A 20,055-nucleotide genomic window follows, 5' to 3' on the forward strand; every position below is an offset into this window, starting at 1 on the left:
TAAAAGTTGTGGTTTCAAAGGCCTGTGATGATAGTGGAAGTATGTGGGGATATGGTATAAAGCAAGGCAACGATTGTGAATCTACTGTGTTAGTGTGTTAACTAAATTGATAAAGCAGACTGTCTGGTTATTCCAGAAAGAGGAATGGTATTGTTGTAGTCATGCTTCTCTTAGGTTTCAGTAGCTGTCTCAGCACTATGGAAAAGATTTTCACTTCAAATTCTACCCTGGTTGCACTTTTATAGTAACTCCAGTGTGTTCACCTTTTCTCTTTTGCAGCGTTTATACACACAGTCTTGCAATTCCATGAAGATCTCAGTCCTAAACACACTTATCAAGGAGTAAGCCGTCCTTTTGCATAAATATGTATAGGATTGTAGTGTGATATTATTTTCTGCTAGTTTTATTAGGGAGAGAAAACCTGTTTTATCACTGCAATCATGTATGAAATAAGACGGGGGAAGCCAGCATGTTGTCCTCTGAATGTTGTGGACTACAACTCCCAGAATTTCGTGGGTGTTGACCATACCAGCTGGACCTGATGGAAGTTGAGGTCCACAATATTTGGAAGGTACCAAATTCACTACAGCTAGATGAAGGAAACAGCCTTCGTAAGCAAGCACTACAAATTTGTATGTGGCGCCATCTGCAAGCAGAAATGCACCTCCATTTGCACAAAGGGGGACCCACCCCCCATTTGTGCTGATTCCCCCTACCTCCTGCAGCCTCAACAACAGATCCCTGTGTTGTTCTGGGCAGTCCGTTCTCCAGGAACAGATTTTCAACAACTGAAAGGCCAGAGTACATGAGTGGGAAGTTTTCTCTCAAATGTTTGGGTCCAACCTGAGACTTTCTTACTTACTTACTTACTTACTTACTTACTTACTTACTTACTTACTTATTTATTTAAGAAATTTATATGCCACTTAATTATAAACATTTCTCAACTGTACATCAAAATTAAAAAGCACGCAATGGGAAATATTGATTAAACTAAGTCATAAAGAGCAGAAAACATCCTTTAAAGGCTTGCTGAAATAGAAGGGTCTTTTGTCAAGAGCCTGAAGTTCAACAGTGAGGGGGATCTGTCAAATCTCAGCCAGGAAGGAGTTCCACATAATTCATCAATATATCCGGGACCAAGCTGTTAAGCGCCTTCTAAATTAATACAAAGACCTTGAACCCAGCTCAGTAGGATATGGGCAGTCAGTTCAAGCTTTAACGATAGGCTTCCTCAAACTCTGCCCTCCAGATGTTTTCGAGACTACAATTCCCATAATCCCTGACTACTGGCCCTGCAAGCTAGGGATCATGGGAGTTGTAGCCCAAAAACATCTAGAGGGCTGAGTTTGAGGAAGCATGTTTTACGAAGTGGTCTTATGTGCTGGTGGTAGTCTGTCCCCACCAGCAGTCTAGCTACTCCACAGTGTCCAAGCTTGAACTTCTGTACCAGGCCTAAGGATAGCCCCACATAGAGTGAATTGCAATAAGCAAGACTTTGCTTGACTAAAAATTTGAATATGGTTTGGCTGTGGCACAGTTTGCTTTGGTGTAAATGGTTTTCCCCTCCAGGATGATTTCCTAGCCATTCAATTTGGATGGTAATTCAGTTAACCATAGCAGTTAACGGGATACAGCACTTTAGAGTATGGTTAGGGACCCAGGGCTTATTAGAGGAGGAGAGAGCGAATTGAACAGCAAATGCTGAAATGATGGTAATCAGCCTTTCCCAGCTGGTTATAGGCATTGCAGGAGGTTGGCAGGCCCTTTAAACAGGAGAGTCTCACATCTGCTTTTGTTTATCCTTTTGCTGCAGGCAAGGCTGAAAACTTAATAAATGGCATGAAACCTAAGGAAGCATAAATATAAAAGAGCATTAGATAAATTACACCATCCTTGCCTACCTGCAATGTTTTAATAACATAAACAGAGGGTGTATGTATAATTTCTCTATAAAAGCACCCACAATGCACTGGCTTTTTACTAAGGTTCCCTTGTTTGAAACATTCCCCCCTTCCTCCCTTTTTTGTGGGGTTACCACTCTTGCTGGCCTGGTGCCTATAACTCCTCCCTAACGCTAGCATCATTTTACAGTGGCAGGCAGCTCTGCAAAGATGCAGTGATAGTTTTGCAGAAGGATATTTTATAAAGTGGTGTTTAAAATGTTACAGAAGCTTATATCTCACAGAACAGATGAAAGTCCTTTGCAATGGAGGCAGAATGTACAGCCAATGCCTCTTAATACTACCTTTAATACGCTCATGTCTTTGCTTTCATGTTTTCCTACCATTTCTTCAATCCAACCTTCCTGTCAGTGAGAGTGGTGTGAGTGGGGCTCACTAAGGAGAAACAATGAGCATAGAAGCCCAGCCACCTTGGAAAGAGGGAGAGAGATTGAATTGAGTACATTGCTGCTCTTGTATGATCCATTATGAAAGAACTGGCATTTATGCATTAACCCTAATATAAGTGTAATATAATGTACATTTGAAGAAGAACCACAAAATAAGTATTTTCAACAGCTAATGGTTTGTTGAATACCTTCAATTCAATTGCCTGCTGATTATTAATAGGAGGTGTAACTCGGGTCAGAAGAACAGTATAATTTGAAGACCTTGAACTGTTTTTTGTCAGTTAAGAGCTGCAGTCTGCATCTGCTCAAATTCAGATTAATTAATCTAGTGAAATGGGAACCTTATAAACTGAAGAATTCAGAGTATACTGGGAAACAGGTTTTGTCTCTTAACATTCAGACTCAACTATATTCTCTACCATTTCTACACCTGGAAACGGAAGTGAAGTTGGCTTGAAGTTGTAGCCATCCAGTTTCCATAAGGAATGAATGTACACAAACTAGATGAGTTCCCTTCCAATTCTGTTATTCTAGATGTCTTTTCCTTGAGGCACAATCTGTAAGCAACTACTTCAGTGCACAGTGTGCTTCTTGTGCAGTTCTCCTTATTTCAGTAGGTCCTGTATGGGACACTTTCCCCATTCATCACACCATTCAACTGTGCATGCGCTATTTTGTCTCTAAACATCCACCTACATTCTTACATATAGCAGCAGGATCCCAAATAATTTTATGGGTGTGTTCAAAGCAATCTACCCCAACCCCAAATAGGTACACAGAGTTTGCTGATCACTACTTTGAATCTGATAAATATTGAATTAATCAGCATTTAAAGCTAGTAAAGAAGTAAAAGAAAGGGATTAGGATGAGAAGACTAGGAGGGAGAGATTGGAAAAGGCGTAAGGGTAAGGCATATGAGAGGGAGAGGAGGCATTCCGCTTCATTTGGAATTATTAATGTAGCATAGAGAAATTCAGAAATTGAGATTTATCTTCTTACAATAAGGCTCTTGTAATGAAGTATAGCTACATTTACATGAACAAGGTGTTCTGTGTCTGGTGCCCCCAGCGTGTTCTCAAAATTCAAAATGTACCCACTGGTTCAAAAATGTTGGCAACTCATGCCCTATAATAACCCAGGTCTTCAGAACCAGCCACAATCACTAAAAATGTCATCTACTGCATTTCTATAACGGTGTGTCAAGGAAACCAATGTCACTTCCCCAGTGTCTGATATCACTGACATATTGCATAAATAACTCTGTCCTGTTCATCTTCTAATAGTTCCTTCCTTAGTTTTATGCTTAAGATACAAGTTTTCTTAGATCAGTAGCTAGGCATCGCTAATGCAGCTGAATGATACTAGACAAACCTTTCAGGATATATATGCGTTTGGGTTATCTAAGTTAAAGTGTTCTTATACATTAGAAAGGTATGAGATTCCCATGTAGTAGCTTTTGGTTATTGCTTGGGTTGTATGAGATTCACAGATTGCATGCATATGCGTGCGCGCGCGCGCGCACACACACACACACACACACACACACACACACACACACACACTGCAATTGAAAGCTCTTCAGCTAGCTAATGTTTGATGTCAAGAAGGAGCCACCAGGCAGGGCAAGAATGATTCATATATGTATATGAGTGGAAATGCCATCAACATGCACATTCCCATGCAAATTATAAGAGGACCGGGTCCTGCCTGAGGAATTTACATCTGTTCAGGGCAGACAACAGAGCAGGAGTTGAGAGACGGAGATGGGGCAAAGAGGGGATATTATTATCTATTTCAGTTGCATGTATTCAGGATTAAGTTACAGCAGAGTATGGGAACAAGGCGGCTGTTGCAAAGACACTATATATATATATATATATATGCTTTCGTAGATTTTCACGGGTACAGGAATGCAGGTTTTGGTGTCCTCGGGTGTCTTCCCGTGTAAAAGTTGGGGTGTCTAGGCGACGTTTCGACGAGGTCTCACTCGTCATCTTCAGGCTGGTGCTTTCGGCTTCTTGTTACTGGAACAGAGCAGGATCTCAGTGTTTGAGTTCCTATAAATACTGTTGAGGGGGTGTGGTGTATAGCCTCCAATGTTCTGGGCAGAGAGGAAGTTCCCAGGCTAGTGTGCCTTTTCTTCTTTTGTTCCAAAAGAAGAAAAGGCACACTAGCCTGGGAACTTCCTCTCTGCCCAGAACATTGGAGGCTATACACCACACCTCGTCGAAACGTCGCCTAGACACCCCAACTTTTACACGGGAAGACACCCGAGGACACCAAAACCTGCATATATATATATATATATATATATATATATATATATATATATATAATCAATGATAAAGTCTGTGTTTTATTTGCAAGCTGCATTCCAATCTATCTTTTTTTCATCCTTCTAACTGTTCAGAAAACTTCATCACAATCTTCTTTTATAGTTTAGAAACTTAGAAGAGTAGACGGTGATGGGGTTCAATTCTACCTGGGAAGAAAACATTTGACTTTGAGTTGGACCTACATGTTCAATCCACTGTATTCTCTACAGTCCCTGTGTGTTCCTACACTTGTGTGTAGGCCATGAGGCCATCGTACTCCAGTAGGGTTCATCCTTCAGTTCAAGTCTGGGTCGCTGTCTCCACATATGGCTAGCCTATGTTCTGAAAGCATTGGAATGAAGCAGCTGCCACTCGAGGCTATTTTGATTACATAACTCCATTGCATTCGCAGTGGGATCTTGCATAGCTAGCTTTCTGTAGTGGGAGAGATAAGGGTCTTTCTGTTTCTGTGGCTGGATGCCCATACGGGTAGTCAGAAGCAATTTTTGTGGTTGTCACCTTAGATTCAAAAGCTGTTCAACTTAATATTATAAACACTCCTGTCATATTGCAACAGTTCTTGCTTTCATTTAATACTTTGTTAAGTCAAGGGTGGGGGCAGTCAAGAAAAGAAAATGCTAACAGGCTCAGGGTGTATAGGAATTTCAAAGATACTGTTTTGGGGCCTGCAGAAAAATAATTTTGGAACTGAAGGATCACCACCACAGCTATACTTTTCAAGCCAAGAAAAAGCACAGTCTCACTTGCATGCAGTGAATGTTGGACTTAGGTCATAGCCACACAAATTGCTTTAATCAATCACTGGTTGACCAGTTGACCAGTTGACCATCTTCAGTCTTTATTATTCATTCCTACTTACCTGAAGATAATTGTGAGGTTATAAAACAGAAAATATTATGGATAGTATGAAACTTAGTTTTACTTAAGAGTACTCCCATTGAAATTAACAGCCCTAAGTCATGTCAGTTGATTTCAGTGGGTTGAATACCACCCTATATGTGTCATCCTGAGGTCCTTATAGTAAGGGATGTCTAAAATGAACATGCTATTCTGAAGTTAAGAAAAGTCATCAGGATTATAAAGCCATGGAGAGTGGTATGATCAGGTTTCCCATTTCTGCCTTCATCCACACCAAGCCAGACCCACCTCTCACCAAACCAACCAGCTGTGGTGCAGCTTTCCTCTAACAGCTCAAGGAACGCCCCTCACCCGCCTTATGTTTAATGATGCAGTCAGTGCTTTTTTTCCCCCTAACAAAAATGTTTAGGGGTTCCACCATTTTATTGTTCAAATTGGGGAAAATAAATACAGTAAATGGACAGAAGTACAAAGAGTCACAAAATGTTTAGGGATACCCCTGCGTCCCCCCAGAAAAAGGCACTGGCTGCAGTGTAAATAACTCACCATTAAATGTTAAATACGGAATTATAGGAATTTAAGGAGGTTTCTACTTCCCACTTCGGGCAAGATAACATTTTGGTGTTATCCTGACATTTTCCTGATTGTAACCATCCAGTGAGTAAAGGAGTGACAGGAAACAAGTACACAAACTGCTGTGTTCTGCTTGTTGCAGTGTTTGCATACATCAAGTCATTATAGGACAAAAATTCATCATTGTATTGGTGTATTTTAATTTGTGTATTTTAATCATTTTATTCATTAAGGTTCTCTAAGAAGTTGTAAATAGTTTAGTGGATTATTTTATTTGTGCATATGAAAAACTGACACCTGCTTAGCAATCCATATTTTACTTGTAAATTAATTGCTCAGTATATATTATCTGGCTTGTAATGCTAGATAATGAGGGTTTTGTAGGTTCACATGAATATGTGGTGTGGAATTCATGCCGGACAATTTAGCTATTTCCTCAGCACAGAGCAATTCATTGCATTTGTGGAAATGCAAGATGTCCTGATACTGCTCATGGAGGAAGTCCAGTGCCGTGGTTATAAAAGGCAGCAACTCAAATGGGAATGCCAATCAGTGGTTGTTTAATTAAAAAATGTTAATAATACAACAATTGGGTCAAGGTGCTTCTCAAACACATGCTGAATCACTCCTGTACAAATAATGAGAGTATATTATCTCCCACCTTGAGGTAGCAATTGTGGTAGCAAAGCTACAATCTAAAAAATGGAAGGTGGGACAATGAGACCTACTGATGCGTGTGTCATGATATTCCAGTGAAGAGACAGGAAATTCTTCCCCATTTCAGTTAACATCCAAAGCTGCTTGCAGTGGTCTCTCGCCAGTTAACCAGCTGGCATATTTTGATAGACTCTTGTAGAGGGAGAGTTGTGTATCACACAGGATATGAGAGGGCAGATCTTCAAAAGCTCAACAATCTTGTATTGGCATAAATCTCCCAATGATAGTTAAATGCGACTGAAATCAAAGTTTATCCTTTTATGTTAATGAAATGCAGGTAGTAAGAAAGTGATGGTTCAACTTACTAGTTATATTTGCTAAAAGACAGCAAAGCAATAAAACTTCAATGTAAGCTCCAAATCTGTCATTTAGCGCTGGGAGTAAAACATCTATAAATAAGGAAATAGCAGACACCTGTAATTTTGCTGAATGGCATCCAGTGGCAGATTTCGCCAGTGTTGTTGTTGTTGCTTGACACAGAAAGCAGTAGGCCCAACGTTTCTCATTTGGATTTTGCAAAGAGTTTGTCAGATTTCTTCTTGTTTTTGATACAGGCTTTGGCAGCTCCATTTCACTTTGCTACTTAACCATAAATAAGTTAGCTTGTGATGCACCTAGTACTACCCTTGCCTTACAGAAAGCTGCTTGAAGAACGTTGAGTGAAATGATAAACTTCATATCTTGTAAATCATAAAGGAGCATATTTGCATCTCTCAGTGCTCTGCAAACATCTAACATTTTTTCATTAAAAAAAAGAGAGAGAGTTTTCCAAATGAAAGTATAAGGTTGGTGGGCAATTTATGATAGAATATCTGCCAAACTGTAGTGTCAGGGTTTGTAGTGTCACTGCTTATGCAGTGCTTCGATTGAGGTGCCGGTAATAATTGAGATGGATGAACTACAACTCTTACCATCCCAGTTCTGCCAACTTTGTGAATCAGCTGACATCTGAAACCTAAAAGGGTGGCTGGTCATACTGAGGGGTCATTGTTAGGAGATGGTAATGAAACATTTTGTATACAGTGGGACCTCAGGTTAAGAAGTTAATTCGTTCTGGAGGTCCGTTCTTAACCTGAAACTGTTCTTAACCTGAAGCACCACTTTAGCTAATGGGGCCTCCCGCCACCGCGCTATTTCTGTTCTCATCCTGAAGCAAAGTTCTTAACCTGAGGTACTATTTCTAGGTTAGCGGAGTTTGTAACCTGAAGCGTTTGTAACCCGAGGTACCACTGTACAGGTATCCCGATCTTATAGATAAAGAAACATAACTGCGTCTACATAAATAATGTGTTGTGTTATGCCTAATTGGTATGAGTCCATTTTAAAATATTTTAAATCAAATATACCTAACTCTGGGTTGGACAAAATCCTTTAGTTAGTGTGCATAATTCAGTCTCACACCATCCACTGTATATGACTCACCCCAGTACACTGGTCCTTCTGGTAACGGTGGCTGTTTCTGGAGGATCATTGCTGACCCACACTATTGTGCTTGTGTAACATCACTGAACAATTTCTGTTGAAAATGCAACATTAAGGATGGTGTTTCTCCACTGGAGCAATAGTTGTTGTGCTCTGTGGTTTAAGACCAGTCCTTAAGACAGGGATGGATAATGTGTGGCCTGCTGGATGTTGTTGGACTCTCAACTCCTATCAGTACCAGCCAGCATGGCCCAATGGTCAGGGATGATGGGAGTTGTAGTTCCACAACAACACTTGAGGAGAAGGGCACAGGTTTCGCATTGTTGCTCTAAGACAGTCCTTTGTCAGTACTATAGCTTTTTCAACCCCTCTCTAAAAAATAAAATGGCACTTCTGACAAAAAAAGAAAACTACAGTTATATCTGAGAATCAGAGGGTAATGCTTAGAGAAGTGGCTAATTTCTTTGGTTTATAGTTTTAGAACTACCTTGCAGCTTCTGGGGGCTTATAATCAGGACTTGTAAACTGGGTGTTTGCAAGTGCTGTTTCACAGTGTACATAGGACCAAGAACATAGAACTGGGAGGTAATGATAGCAATCTTCAAATATCTAAAGGGCTGTCACATGGAGGGTGGAGCAAACATGTTTTTTCCTGCTCCAAAGACGAAGACTTTCCCTTACTGGATGTCCTTAAGCAGGGTTGAATGGCCACCTGTCATGGATGCTTTAGTTGAGATTCCTGCATTGCAGGTGGAAAACTGCTACAATGAGTTACATGGAAAATCAGCTAGGAGGATTTGAGGAAGTCACCCGACAATGGTAACAAAAGTGGGACTATAACAGTTAGGATAAATGTTTGTTTGTTTGTTTGCTTGTTTTCCTTGTTATTATGTTTGTTATAAATTTGGAAAATCAATAAAAAATATTGGAGAGATTCCTGCATTGCAGGGATTTGGACTGGATGACCCTTGGGGGTGGAGTCCCTTCCAACTCTATAAATCCTCTGATTCTGTTGTAGAAACTATGATTGTACTATCTAGAATCTAACCGGTTAGTTCTCTGCACACAGTCTTTCCCATAATGATATGTAGAACAGGGAAGGGAGGGCCTGTTGCCCACAGAGTACCGTCTTCTAAAGCCAGAGTGCCATCTTCTGTAGCCAGGAGGGAGTAGATGGAAAGTTGCAAGAGTGATAGCTGGAACCAGCATTCAATCCACTGATATGCTTCTTTGTTCTCTTGGGAAATAGAGATGTTCCAACACATTTGAATAGCTTACATTGCATCTGCCTTCTACCTGCGTTAGTTCAATAATAATAATAATTGTGTGTGGAGATTGTAATCTTTGTGATTTCTCTCTCTCTTCTTCAGATATTATTCTGCTATACACCTTAAACCGAAGCTGTTTTTTTAATGCAGCAAGCTTGTAATGTGTATAGGTGAAATTTCTATACTATCAGTCATAGCTACGCATTAAAATAGTTGTTGACTATTCCCTGGGAGAAAGCATTTAAACAAATTATGTTGTTTAGAGTATCCTCTACCTTGAAAGAAAAACATTGTGTTGAATTGGAATTGAAATGCATGTTAAACTTGAGGACTGTGACATAAGTGCCTCTGTATCAGAGTCTAAATGTTCACCTTCTTAAAAACCTTTTAAAATTAAAATGAAATACCGGTACGTTAAATCCAGGCTTTGAAAATATGCTCTCACCAATACATCTTGCATAGGCGAGCAGTTTGTCAAGGGCATTTCTTAAACCTAAAAAGCCTGATTAAAACTGCACAAACATAATGACATATAAGCTTATACCCTTCCATGCAGAGAACTGAGGTTGTGTGTGTGTGTACACTGAGCAGTCCCTTTTGGGCTGTATTCTGCTAGCCTCATCTTTGTGCTAAAATCAGCTACTACCTGATCATTAGTAAAGATCATCCAAAGTCACCGGGGCACAAATTTTCCCACCACCTGTTTTACCTGCAGTGGATAAATTTGTGAGTTGAGGGCATTTCATTATTGGAAAGAAGAATGATCAAGATCACAACATGCTACTATTTGTTTTAAAAGTTTTGTATAGATCTTCATTAGATTCTCCTAATCCTCCCCTTTCTTATATATAAAAAAACCCAGCATCTTAAAAAGATGCTTACACTTTTAGTACTCCTATGTGACATTTTAAACTTTTTCTGGTTTTTCTATTGAAATATAAGTGAGTTTGCACATGTGCTACTTTAATCTTGTGTTCAGAAAAATGGCTTTGCTAAAGAGAACTAATCGTGACTGCTAGTCATGCTGTTAGTTGCTTTAGTAAGTGGAAATGGAGTTCATAATGTTTGATGTGAAAATTATATGGAAACATGTAATTGGGTTTATTTGTACCACACAGGTAGCCAACTGACATTAATTATTTTTCACCATCTCCCCATTTCTTCTTCTTTACATTATGCCCTATTTTCTTACCTGATTGTATTTCTGCTTTAGGGTAGAAAACATGTGGGATATTTGGGGCTGTGACATTCAAAATAAAGGTATGCCCACCATTTTCTATAGGATAATAGGTTGACTTTAAAACAATCTGGTGCAGATTTTACCTTCATGAAAACTTTGCTTTTAAACAAAAAAATTAAATAAATGTTGCCAAGCTCTCTTGGTTATAGGGACAATATTGAAACTATGCATTTGCTGGGGGAAAAATGGAGGGTGCTCCCAGCGCATGTTCCCCTTCTCTTCCTTATCCTTACTCCCCACCCCCCCGTAGAGCCTTGGCCCTGGCTCAGAGCAAATATTTCCCCCATACATGCCCATGTTCTTCTCTTTTCTTTCTATTTCACTCACTCCATCCTTGCTCATTGCTCTCAACTTTGCAAGTAGAATAAATTATGCACGTATAACGTGCATAATTTTTGAGATTGTGCAACTTGCAATGTTGAGCCACAGCTAAATTACCGTATTGCTAATGTTTTGCTGGCAGGCCTTCTGTTCCTTCAACAGGTGCATAACAAACTGATAGGCGAAGCTTTCCTCAGTATTCAGATGTATATCTGTGGATGACCTTACTGATTGCTTCAAATTTCATCGCCCATTTTCATTTTGTATGTGTGATAGTTTATGAAGACACTTTACTCTCCTCCTTTCTAAACAATAGAAAACAGAAATGTCAGCTTCTGTTTTGCATTCAGCATCTTTTGTGTTCTCAAGTGTCTGGTTCAAAACAAGTGAAGGTTTAGTGATTATTCTAGCGAGGAGATGGGGATATCAGGTTTCCATAGTACCTTTTGCAGGCATGCGCATGTTCATGTACAAGAGTTTTGTAATACGAGAATGGTCATACCAGTTTCATTTGTTCTGACATGGATGTAAGAATGCTGATTTCCCCATTTGTCTCCTGATACATATCTCTGTGAAAGGATGCACTGGGAGATCAATACACACAACATTGTTGCAGGCATGTGTATGTGTAAAAATATATGTAAAAATAACAACAGAGGAACAGCCCCAGGCATGTGCTAGAGGATAGATAGGAAACCTTATTTGTGATTTTTAGGGCACATTATTTAATTATAGTGCCCAGATTGCCTTTAGTATTGTTCTTTCCTGCAAAAAGCCAAATATCACCCAATAATTGGCATTACTAATTATTAGACTATCTTGTTCAATAGCTTTATGTCTATTAGTGATAGATATGTTTTGCAGAAAGATAAATTGGCTTCAGGAACATGTAATAACTTGGCCAGCAGAACTGATTCATAAAGTGGAGGTCTTTATGTGTGCAAAAAAATATGCAGCACCATAAATAAATGCATTTTCTTTCTGTGTCACTTGCAAATACAAAATGGTTACATTTTGATTCCATTATCACTGTCTTGCGCACTTTCAAGCAGCATAAAAGAATTTAAAAGCAAAATGTTTTCAGTATTATATTAGACAGTTGTTGCATCACAAAGGCATTGGCAGTTTGATGCTATTAGCTGAAAATACACATTATTATATAATGCTAATGAATAGTCCTGCTGCTAATATGGAAGCAGTTCTAAAGCTCTGTCCAGGAGGGAGACCAAGTGCTGTTTTAAGAGCAAATAATGAAGTGATCAGACAGTGGAGAATTAAGTGACTAGATGGGGTGGTGGGGAGACTGCACATGTAATTAAAACACATATATAGTGTATATTTATACTGTATAGGGATATATCTCTACCCGACGTCAATACTACCCAAAGTCACAATGGGCCAGCATTTCCCAAAATCTTTCTTTTCTCTCATTGCTGTAAGATATAATTGCCTTTCTTCACTCTCTATAAGACACTTTTCACTCACTCTCGGGCATGCTTTCTATTTCTATCCCCACCAAAGTTAGGCATGTGAATAATGTACAACATAGAATCTAGGCATTAGGTGTTAGAATTGAGGTAGTGGAATCTAGGTATTAGACTCTACGGAGTCAAACAGGGTATGTTTGAACTTAGGACACGAGGCACATGTCTTCCAAGATAACCTATCTTCTCAGGCCTCTTCCTGACTCAGTGGTATCAAGAACTGGAAGAAGGCCCTTGAAAACCAGATAAACCAGAACCTAACCCACGTAGAGCAAAGATTAGGAACCTGTGGCAACTCCCATGGCCAGTAGCCAGGGGTGATAGGAGTTGCAATCCAACAACATTTAGAGAACCACAGATTCCCCATCCAGTTTTACAGTCTAGACCAGGCATCTTCAGTGTGGGACCCCCCCAAATGTTATTGGGCTACAGCGCCCAACAACTCTTGACTATTGGCCATGCTGGCTGGAACTGATGGGAGTTGGGATTGAAAAACATTGGGGGATATGAGGTTGGCTGTTTTAGCTTGCTTAGGTCTGCATAAACAAATACCATATTTTTCGCTCTATAAGACGCACCAGACCACAAGACGCACCTAGTTTTTGGAGGAGGAAAACAAGAAAAAAAATATTCTGAATCTCAGAAGCCAGAACAGCAAGAGGGATCTCTGCGCAGTGAAAGCAGCAATCCCTCTTGCTGTTCTGGCTTCTGGGATAGCTGCGCAGCCTGCGTTCGCTGCATAAGACGCACACACATTTCCCCTTACTTTTTAGGAGGGAAAAAGTGAGACTTATAGAGCAAAAAATACGGTACTTCAAACTGCTTTTATAAAATACCTGCAATGTGTTTTCCCTTCCTGAACAGGGATAAGGAACCTATGGCCAGCCAGATGTTTTGGGACTACCACTCCATTCTCGGTGTTGCCTAATGGGAATTGCAGTCCAACGGCATCTGCGAAGTCACAGGTTCCTCACCCCTAATGTAGGGGATTATAGATAATGCTTATCTCCTATGTCCACTGGTGGCAGAACTCAAATGCTTCTTTCCATCATCCTAACTTCCATGTCCTATGCTCACACTACAGTTATCAATTCTTGTTTCCTGCAAAAGCTGGACATGTCTACTAATCTAAATGGATCCCATCATATATGGCACTTGGGGGTGACAAGGTTATGAATAACAAATGAAATCCTAAGCGCAATAAGTCCCATTGATCTGGGCTTTTGAATCATATGCTGAGGATTACACTATGGACCTGTTAGATTTAGGCAGCAATCCTATACACAAATACCTAAAGTAAGTTTAAGTGAACTGAATGGGGCTTACCTTTGGGTGGAAATGTATGTGACCGTACCGTAAACCAGACCTAAAGGCACAGCTTATTATGCACACCACAGAGATAATTTCCTTTAGGTATCTATAGAGAGCAGACCTTGGTTTTTCCTGACAGCAGCAATGTGCTGGTGTATGAAAGAGTCTCATCTGAAGTGTACTTTCCTATATCTATTGGCAAACAGGATGGAGCCACAGAGCACTTAATTGTCCTATATTATCTTATCATACATAACGAAAGGTACAGGTAAATAGCCATAAATCACCCATCTTTTATATGGCACCCACCCACGATATTTGACCTTTTCAACTTGCTGTAAACACATTCTGTTTTAAGGCAATTAAAACAATAAGAAAAGGGACATGTATTAGTCATATCATGTTAACGCTGAAGATTGCACTTTGTTTGCAAGATTGACAACTTTAAGTCATTGACCCATGGAAGACTTTGAAATTTATCCAATTCCTGGTGATGTGTCTTCCCATGTTTCCAAAAGTTGACTGAATATGATGGCACAGCAAAGGTCTTGAATTGTTCTTCATTTCTTTAAGACAAAGCATTTGTTGGTCAGCGAGCTTCATGGCTGAGGAGCTTCATACCTAGGTTCTTACTCAGGCATAGGCAAACTCAGCCCTCCAGATGTTTCGGGACTACAACTCCCATCATCTCTAGCAATCAGGACCAGTGGGCAGGGATGATGGGAGTTGTAGTCCCAAAACATCTAGAAGGCCGAGTTTGCCTATGCCTGCTCTTACTGAACCAAGTTAATAGAATGTGACAGAACCCAGTGATTTGGTGAAGATCCAGTGGTTGAGAATTCCTGTGCTTTAAATCTTTGAGATTTTTGTTTTAAAAAAACCTTATCCTTAATTTTTAAGTTTTCCAAGGAAAAATGATGGATAGAGATGAAAATCCAAAATGAGCTTTCTATCATTTAAAGCCTTATGCTATCAGCAAAAATAGGATGTCGCTCCTATGGCCATAAATCCCCCAGCTGAGTGTGTGTTTCAGCATTACAGATACCGTGTTAGGTGGCATACTGCAGGTTATCAGTTCAGCATCTGCATCTGGTACAGAATTTAATTCATGCCTGCTGTCCTCTTGCTGTCAGTTTTATAAGCCCAAACAGATAGTGTTTTTCTGTGATTTTGATTCTTTCTAACAAAACAAAACAAAACAACAACAAAAGTTTGCCTGATTTTTTGCAACAGTCTTTCCATATCACTTACATATGGGACTGTTCATGTCATTCAAACTTTCTGGATATCTGGAAGTCATTCCGCTACAGGTATCGTTTCTGCAGATTGAAATGGAAGTGCAAGTGCAAGTGAATAGGGGAAAGTCAAAGGAGGGAAGAAAAATATGCCCAATGTCACCAAATAATGATGTTCTAAATGACTGGACTGAAGAAGAAAGTGTGAGTGAGACATCAGATGGCAACTAGTACTTTTCATCTCATTTGTTTGCTACCTTGCCACTTCCTTACTCTACTTTGGTGAGTGCAATGCTGTTTTATTGATTCCTCTCACATTCCAGAAAAACACAAATATTCTAGAATAAGAACAATTTCACTATTTTGTAACTACCGGCTCTGTCCATTCCAACCTTCTATTAAGTGAAAGAAAGAAAACTATTTGTTATCAAATTTCTGCTCACAGGGCTAAACGCCAGTGTTTTCTCACCTCCAGCAGTAAGGTTCTAACACACTCTATGTGGTTTCCCCCTATTGTTGTTCTTTGTTTAGCAATAATCATTCTTTTTAATGCATTTTTAATAAACAAGATTCTTTGGAGAGAATCTTGAAATGATGCTACAGACAGCAGACAGAATGCCTTGTCCTAAAACACTTTCTCTTGTCATGTTGGTAGTTTTAGCAGATAAAAGAAGCCGGGCTTTGGGCACTGTATGTTTTACTCTATACATTATATAAATGTGTATGATAAAGAAGAGTGCCTGCTCTGCTCAGTTCAGTTCAGTGCAAATACAAAGAAAAAAAAGTAGATAAGTTGGAAGCAGATTCGTATTTAACCCTTGTATGTTGCAAGATATTTTTATATGTAGATTGCTTTTGGGTTCAGCATAATGGTCTATTTGAAGTGGAACATAGCTCTTAGTTAACAGTGAAAGTGATAAGTTGTCTAAAGCCCTGTTTAGACAGACAGAGCTTATTTGGCATCCGCATTAAGCTGTTTGACAAAATGTTTCGAATGTAATTAGTTCACATCAAAGGTACACCATCTTCAGTGACGGGTAAAATTGATGAGAACTAAAGAGACTTAGATCAGCATGAATGGAGGCCTTGGGTTTCAAGGTTTTAGTGTTGTTACATTAAAAAAAGTAAATCTGTTCTTTCAGACTAGAAGTTGTCTTTAATATTTGGTAGAATTTCTGACTTTATATTATGTTCTCTATGTTGTTCTATGTTGTCTTCTTAAACTTTCAAGACAGCTGTGCAGTGCACCCCAAACAGATACAATTTTCATCATGATTGTGAAACATTAACTGACATGCTTTGTTTGTTTTATAATTACACCTGTTGAAAGAGTGCTTCTATTTTGATCATTTGGGGGGGGGGAGGGAACCCACACACGTCCTAGATTGCACCCTGGAGACCTTTCCAGATGACTGAACTATCCATCTTTTTGTTATGCCAACAACACCTTCATATTTTGCCTTGAATCTGAGGACTGCTTTCTACATTATGAGGGGGAACTATGCAAGTTCTGCAAATATCTACCAGGTATTCCCTGCAGCATTATATCAGTATCAAACTCATAGGCGACTTGTGTTTCTTTTGCAATTTCTTCTTGCCTCAGTTCAGAGAATTGGGCCAGATGTTGTCAAACTGTGGTATGGTGCTACAAGAATAAAAACTTAGCTTGCATGTTGCCTTCTTCTCTTACACCCACACATCCACTCACACCCACACTCACACACAGACACACACTCTTTCTATTGCTCACAACTATATCCATCACTGCTCAATATCTCCTATCCTCTGGGTAGAACAGAGAAGAGAGGATTTCTGATTAGAAGGATGTCTGAACTTTGCATATAGGCCAGATAAGGATGCAAAGAACATGAGGAGGGAAGTGCCCAGTTTTTGTTTTTATGGGTTCATACCTTGTGTTTATCTTCTCTTGGACTGCAATCAAGCATCATACAATAGTCTGCAATTCCAGTTAGGAAGCCACGTTTGAACCATAGTTTGTTCATTTGGATGTAACAGAGAACTGTATCTCACACTAAAGAGGAAACATCCTATGAGATTAATTCAATGAGTGGAAAATGGAGATGTGTGGTACTCTTCACAATATCTGCTTTTCAGTATTGTGAAGTGACAAATTGGATAAATTTCATGCAAAAATAATGAAAGAGGATCCAGTTTTTATCTGATTTCTATGTTCATCCTTTTCTATGGCAGCCATTTTGTGACTGATGCCCATAGCACTTTCTCAGAATTCCACATGTGTCCAGGTCTAAAAAGGGCAGGGACCTCCCTGGTATGCGCTAGTTAAGTGTGCTAGCAAATGATTATATTTTTATCTTTTCAGAGTTTTCCCCAATGGGACTCCAGTTATCTTCCCAAGTTCTTTCTGTCTTCTCCTTTTTTGTTTGTAGGAAATCCTTTGTTGTTTCTTTGTTTCATCTTTGAAAAGAAAAACACAAGCAAACAAAAAAAATGAATTCCATTTTTAGCAATCATATGGTGTGAACAATGGGAGTACACACCCACCCAGTAAATGTTGTAGATGAATCATTTCTGTGAGTAACAAAGGCTAAGGAACTTATTACACAGATAACTGGCAATCTCTTAATTCTCAATCTGCATCACATGGGTAGTGCTTACAAAAGGAACGTTCTAACACAGCTATGTGCCCATTGGACTTGAATGGACAAATGATGCAGGAGAAACTTTCAGCCACCTGACAACCTCAAGGATGTATTCCGGCTGAATGCTTTAAAAGACTATGACCTTTTCTTCGGTCTGCTCTTTCAAATACAAGGGCTGGATTTAGCTATCCCATTATGCCAGCGCAAGGACCCCCCTCTGCTCCCCAGTGCCTTTCCCAAAACTTCTCTGGAGGGTCAGGTCAGGAGAACCTCCAGAACAGTGCACAGGGAGAGAATAAGAGGGGAGCATTCCATCTGACAAACAGAAACTCTTGCATTGGTGGAATGAGGTAGTCAGCACTACATTGAATTCCACCCCTACATTGGAATCTCTCACTTACAGCAGTCAGCAGATTTCTTGACATCTTCCTTCTTAGATTGTGAGTGTCACAACATGCTGTGTGTTATGTAAAGCCAAACTTAAGCACCCATTCAATTGTTTTCAGGGTGATACTGGGGAAAGGCTGGCAGTTCGCCGCTTACACCATTATTAATATCAGATAGCTCCAAGGAATTCTAGTTCTATCCTTGTAGTAGGTCTGTGAGGGGGGTCATGGTGGGACTTCCTTTGTTCCTAGCCCAGTAATTGAGTGCACTCTTTTTGTGCACCTTCCAAGTAGATGAGCCCCAGGAAAGCTGCCCAGCCGCTGTTACAGACCATAAGAGACCACAAATTTAGTTTGATTAGCTGACCTCTCTGTGGAATTGTTACTGGAAAAAGTTTAAAAACCTGATATAAACGAAGGTGACAATTGCGGACTGCTGTTTTTGGAATACACAATATTTTACCATAGTTTGATTTAGCCCTATCGTGAGATTATTTCCCAACACATCTAGTCTATTTGTTCTGGTGATAGTGGCTGGAATACAGTGTGAATTTTCACTGGTTTCTCTTCCTTGTCCTTTCCCCCTTCTACCCTGAAGACCAAGTCAGTGGCTGTTTTCAAATAAATGGGTTTCCTGCTGTGAGGTTCTGTTACATTATCTCTGCTTAAAGTATAAAGTAAAGTTCTGAAACAGAGTATTTTGCTCCCTGTCCTTTCCGTGGACTTCCCTCCTGATATTTGTGAGAAGACTGAGGTTACCACTGCTTCAGAATGGGCAAGATCCCTGTGAGTAGCATCTCCAAGCTATTGGTAATTTGGGTGGCTTTGTAAAGAAGGTCTGATTGTGAACTTCTATGTCATAGGGATCTGACTGACAAGTCTCTTGGTATGTACCCCTAATTAAGCAGAACTGTAGGTATTCTATAGTATGTAATATGTGATATATAGTACACAATATATAAACTGAGGCAGAAGTTCATCTGTAATATTTTGTTTCTTATCACAAGACAAAAAGAAGCTGAGTTTGTCATCCTATAACCACTTAACTTAGGGAAAAGCCCAATTGAATGGAATGGAATGGATTTCAGAGTAGACTTGGGCTGTGAATTGCAGAAATGTGGGGCTTTGCATGCAGTTTCTCCGTGAAGTCATGCATAAGTAGGCAACTTTATTTATTGCCTTTTTATTTTTCATTGTATATAATTCTGAAAAACTGGGTCTAACATGCACATAAGAAGAATGCTATGCGTTGCTTGGAAATAGCAATCTCATAGGATGAGAAGCACTGTTAATTCCCCTTAAATAATTCAATATAATGTCAATATCCCACAACTCCCTAGACTTAGAGTGACAAGCCTGTTCAAATTAGTAGCCCTGAAGACTAGAGAATATTCAGGACATGCTTTTATCTCAGGAAAGACAGAGCTCAATGCGGATGCATAATTTTTGCAAGGAAGAGTCTGAAGACCAGGCTTAAACCTGGATGTGACAAGTTATTCAATGCAAATGCCATTACTGTTTAACCAGCACCAATATATTCCGTTCACTTTTTGCCAAGTTAATAAAATCACAGTATGTTTCTATAATTTTGTTCATAGTTTTACAAATATGTGACTATGGTAAAGCACTTTCAGAAAAGTTTTATTTCATTTTCTTATCACAACTATGTTGAATATATACTGTAAAATGTTGAGATCTGTGGTTTAAATTGTCACAGGATTACTTTCAAAGTGAACCCTTTTAATCTAGCAAGATAACTCCGAAAAGCTAGCTAACTGTGCAAGCTTAACCACTACTACTCAGATGTAAATCCTATTGAATTCCACTGGGCTTACTCCCAATTAAGTTGGGTTAGGATTGTAACCTAAATTGCCTAGATGAGTGGAATTGTGTATCATATTTTGGTGTGCTCTTATGTGATATGATTGGA

General features: G+C 39.5%; 1 protein-coding gene across 39 annotated transcripts in view; it reads left to right on the forward strand.

The window, feature by feature from the left end:
- The window catches only part of TCF7L2 (transcription factor 7 like 2), a 206,636-nt gene that overhangs the window by 99,430 nt on the left and 87,151 nt on the right, over positions 1 to 20,055 (forward strand). The window lies entirely within an intron of this gene.

This window comes from Podarcis melisellensis, assembly GCF_964234715.1.
Source record: "Podarcis melisellensis genome assembly, chromosome: 5".
Taxonomy (NCBI): Eukaryota; Metazoa; Chordata; class Lepidosauria; order Squamata; family Lacertidae; genus Podarcis; species Podarcis melisellensis.